Source organism: Austrofundulus limnaeus, unplaced genomic scaffold, assembly GCF_001266775.1.
Source record: "Austrofundulus limnaeus strain Quisiro unplaced genomic scaffold, Austrofundulus_limnaeus-1.0 Scaffold47, whole genome shotgun sequence".
Classification (NCBI taxonomy): Eukaryota; Metazoa; Chordata; class Actinopteri; order Cyprinodontiformes; family Rivulidae; genus Austrofundulus; species Austrofundulus limnaeus.
Window position 1 is genome coordinate 595,184 of NW_013952449.1, and position 4,929 is coordinate 600,112.

The 4,929-nt window shown below is 37.4% G+C and overlaps 1 long non-coding RNA gene across 1 annotated transcript in view; it reads left to right on the top strand.

Annotated features, from left to right (window-relative positions):
• Positions 1–2,467: 2,467 nt before the first annotated feature.
• LOC106517277 (uncharacterized) overlaps positions 2,468–4,929 on the top strand; it is a 21,518-nt gene continuing 19,056 nt past the window's right edge. Inside the window, exons 1-2 of the long non-coding RNA XR_001310183.1 lie at positions 2,468–2,478; positions 4,342–4,343. This is a non-coding gene — a long non-coding RNA (uncharacterized LOC106517277). The remainder of the gene's footprint in view (positions 2,479–4,341; positions 4,344–4,929) is intronic.

Genomic DNA, 4,929 nt, shown 5'->3' on the forward strand with positions numbered 1-4,929 from the left:
ACTGAGAGCTGATTGCTGGGTGTGTGTTGCCAGAGATCACGGTGGAGAGCGGAGCAGTTTCGAACGAGCTACTGGAGGAGCTTGGATAAGAAGCCTGATGCTGCGAGCCGAGAGCTGATGAAATCCAGGGTAAGTATGGAGGTTTGTAGGTGGCTGGAGAGTGGACTGGAATGGGATCCAGATTATTAAAGGTGGAAACCTTTAGGCAAGGGTTAGAGAACAAGATGAGTGTAGGAGTAAGGAGTTAATCAAAAAACAATAATCAAAAATATCTCAAGGAGCTCAGAGGACAAGAAGTTACTGAAGGTTAACACTCTGGCATCAAGGACTGGCAGCAGACTCCTTTTAAGCTCCACTGATGTGTATCATTTGCAGGTGTGTAAAAACACACACTTGCTGCAGTCAGCCCTGCCGGCCGTGCTCTCTGGTGTCATCTGGTGGAGAACTAAAAGAACTGATGAGTGGTGAAACACAGATCCCAACAGAACAGGTGTCTTACATGGCCTCTCATAGGAATTCATCAGTTTACGCACTTCATTTACACACTTTTCCTGAAGATAGAAGAGTTTGTTGAATCTGACGTGGCATGTTCGTACGAACCCTTCATACGAACAAAAGTAAGAGAAATTTAGGATAAGAATACGAACATGTTCTTGCATGAGGCCCAATGACAGAAGTAAACCCTCTTAAGTCAGTAACTCTTTGTTTTCTCTAAAATATTTATTTACCTAAAGAAATCAATGTCCTGATGCATCTCAGTAATCCAGGTAAAAAATCAAAAAGAAAAAAATTGTACAGGTCTTCTGGAAGGGTTCTTCTTTAATGAAACGTTTCGTCTCTCCTCCAAGAGACTTCTTCAGTCTGAGAGTTTCAGGCAAAATTCAGGCTTTCCATGTGATGTGAGTATCAGTCACATGGAGGCAGGGCTTAAAAAGCCTGAATTTTGCCTGAAACTCTCATACTGAAGAAGTCTCTTGGAGGAGAAATGAAACGTTTCATTAGAGAAGAACCCATCCAGAAGACCTATACAATTTTTTTCTTTTTAAAGAAATCAATCTATGTTGGAAATGAAAAAGCAAGAACTGTCGAGCTTGAAATAGCATACAGTTTAGCTGCAGTTTAGTTAGATTCTACTTAGTTCTCTGTGATATACAAACAGATTCTCAAAAGAACCTCTGTAGCAGACAGTAATTGTGGGGAAAAATACCTACCAAAAGAGCTGCTACTGAAGAAAAAGCTGCTACTGCTCATTGCATAGACTTCACATCTCAAAGTAATGTCACAGCTTTTGGAGACAGACCAGCAGAATAAGGAAAATTAAAGGCAGCATTTGAGAGATACTTGAATGCCCAACATGCTGCACTGTGTTCCCGGGGGCTTTTAGACTTTCACAGTGACAGGAAACGGATGACTTTGAAGGTAAGTGTGGATCCATCCACTTCCAGCAGCACTAAATCACTGTGTCCTGTCAGTTTGACGACACCACATGGTACAGGCCATAATGTGCCCCATATGGCTGCTCTCTATGGTAGGAATGCAAGCTATGTATTTAAAAATGCACCAAATGATTTATTTCTATCATCTTGACAATGCATATGCTTTTATTTAAATACATATTTCAATCTTGTAAAAGTTTAGAATAATGGATTTTTAATTGCATTTGTGGTGTAATGTTTGGATATCTAGATATGAAAATAATTCCAAATGCATTTCCTGTAATTAAAGGCCTTGCAGTCCTTAAAGGGAATCACTATCAGAGTTCTAGATGGTGAAAATCATGTTGTGAGAGCTGTAATATCACAAGGTGTCCTATCAAAACTGTGTTGTGAATGGCTCAACTACTAACTACAGTATAACTGTGATGGCCATCATAAATGGCAATATCCATTCAGTCATGTGATCAGTGTTCTAAAAATAGCCTTTGTCTTCTCAACTCTGACTCTTTTATTTGTTTTTGTTTTCATTTATACAGGTCTCATTGTGATACAAAATCTCATTTAATAGAGAGACCTGTTTTAATAAAACCAAAAATTACATACACAAGTAATTACACAAGACAGGTAATTAGGAAATCTGATTCAATTATATAAGCTAATAAAATCTGAGCTAAAGTTAAGAGCACGTTCCATAAGAAGATTTCTCTTTTTGTCTTAAAAGAAATTTGAATTGTCCCAAAAGCATTAAAGTGGGTAGCTTCAGATCATGCTGTAGAATGTTCCATGTTGACATAACAGAGTAAGAAAATGTATTTTTTTCCCAAGTTCTGACCGTACTAATAGAACATTGATGGGGAGCAAGTCCTGAAAGCGTAGCCTGTGACTGACTGTGTAAGTGAAATGTATATCAACAAGTAGTGCTGGAACAATCGAAGGATAGTTTTATCAATAAAAATGTACTAATATTTGAGTCTATGAATTGATAATAATGGCCAGCCCAGATTATAAATTGCAGGGGTGAGTGAAGGATTTACATCCTGTTGTGAACCTTAATGATGATACACAGCACCCAACATGTGTAGACTGGTGACAGGTGCATTCCTATAAACAATGCCACAGTAATCTAATAGGGACAGGAAGGTCATCAAAAAAATGTTTATTAGCACTGAAAGAAAAACATGGTTTATTCCTAAAGAAAAAAGCCTATTTTTATCTTCAACTTCTTTGCAACACTTTTAATATACAACTTAAATGAAAGCTTAATGTCGATTTATATACGAAGGTAAAAAAAAAAATTCTTGTTAGCAAACAACCTGACATTCCCATAAAATCCATGCCGAATCATTTGAGAGTGACAGATAATGTATGTAAGTGACATGCATGACATCATAAAGTGGAGATCGCCATTGGGCTGATTCTAAATGTTAATCGTATAGTACATCCTGTGATAACTTTCTGAGATTTTCCATAAAATCTGCCCAGCTGTTACTGAGCAGTTTTTTTTTTTTTGATCAGACAGAAAAGGTTGACCCCAACAATCATAGCAACCAAATATGCGAAACTCTTGTGCAATGCATAGTGCTTGAAGTCAGTATTGGCATAATGCAGCACTTTGGGCAACAGCAGTTGTTTTTAAATGTGCTATTTGAAGAAATACTTTTGCTATTAATTTATTTAAAAAGTAATACAGGTTTCACAAAAAGTACAAAAATCTCAATAAAATATATAGTTTTAATTTAAAAAGTGATGCATGTCCTAATTAAATATCTAATACAGTTTTAATAAAATGAGTAAACAGGTTTTTAGACTAGACTTCTTCTAGACTTTTTTTAAATTAAAAATAAATAAACAGTGTTGATTTTCTAAACCAAATTTCAGTACTGCTGTTTTTTTTCTTTTTGTTTTATGTTTTTGCCTCAAATGGAGTTTTGCACTTAAAGTGTAGAACTTATAAAGTACACAGAAATAATACAACATTTGCAAGTCAAAACCAAGCAGCAGATATGCCAGTCCCAGGGACAAACGTGTTGCGTCAAGCGTTACTACTCTGGAAAGATAATATAGGTCCACATACACAAAACATATGGGGATAGTATTCTGACATTTGAACACAAGAGAGCCCAATAAATTCATTATGCATACATTTCATTGGTAATACCAGAATCTTTCAGATAGATCGGTAGGCAGGTAGATGGATATATATATAGATAGATGGATTGGTTGGTCGGTTGGTCAATAGGTAGGTAGGTATTCTAATGTAAAGTTAAACTGCAGCCTTACACTGCTCATTATTCAATGGCAAAATGTTTCGCTCCCTCCCACTGATTGCATCTACTGAGTTAATGAGCCACACATTAAACATCAACAACATCCCCCACCCCCAACATCATAGGCTGGGTTTCACACTTCTGAGCTTTTCACCTACCTCATTTCTTGAACACAGTTTTTATTTCCATCTGCAGCGGCAGTGATCCCATATTATGATAATATTAGAGAGTGCCTTTCAAACAAACACCACAGTTATTCATCAAATCAGTGGGAGGACAGTTTACCAATTAGCAGAAACCCCTGTTCCAGCACAGTGCTCCCTCTGAGTGTGCTTTGCCGATTGTTTCAGTCTGCTAATTGATTTACTCTCTGTGTATTTTTAACTGAAAGTGTGGTCTCTGTCAGAAACGATTTTCAAGATGCTGCATTAATGATTCTTATTCAACTACACAGTGATTATGTCAATATGATTAGTCTGCACAGTCTTGTATAAAGTACCTCAACGTGATATTGTGTAAAGGTCAGTCTCCTCTTGAGTAAAAGTCTTAAAGTATGTTTTGTACTTAAGTATCAAAAGTACACTTCTGACTTAAAATGTACTTAATTATTAAAAGTTAAATAATTGAGTACATGTGAGTGGTTAGATTTTAGATTGACCCCCCCAAAAATTTTTCTCTAAAGCCCACATTAAAATGTTGAGAAAATTGGGATGGACTAGTTTTTCCTGTTTCAGTTGCATACATCTGCTCCGGTCATCTTAATACACACATTATACTGTACATCTCCTGTGTCCTGCTGGAGGGTGACATGATTTGTCATGTACAGTTAATGGATCTGATCATCCAAATAAATTCACTCTTTCTGTGTGACATAGCTATTTTTTGAACAATACCAAGCCAGATTAAAAACAAGTCAAAATGAAATAGAAGTAATGACTTTTTACTTTTTAGATATTTTTTAAAAATGTAAGGAGTGAACTTTGTGGACTTGGAGAAGGCGTTTGACCGTGTCCCAAGGGGGGCCTTGTGGGGGGTTCTCCGGGAGTATGGGGTACCGGGCCACTTGATACGGGCTGTCAGGTCCTTGTACGACCGGTGTCAGAGTCTCTTATGGCCTCTCTTTCTGTCGCATCCTCCTCTCTGTTGGAGGTCAAAGGTGGGCTCCGTCGGCCTGTTTCCAACCCTTGTCATGGCTGGCACAGCCAGGTTTCTTGACAATATATATA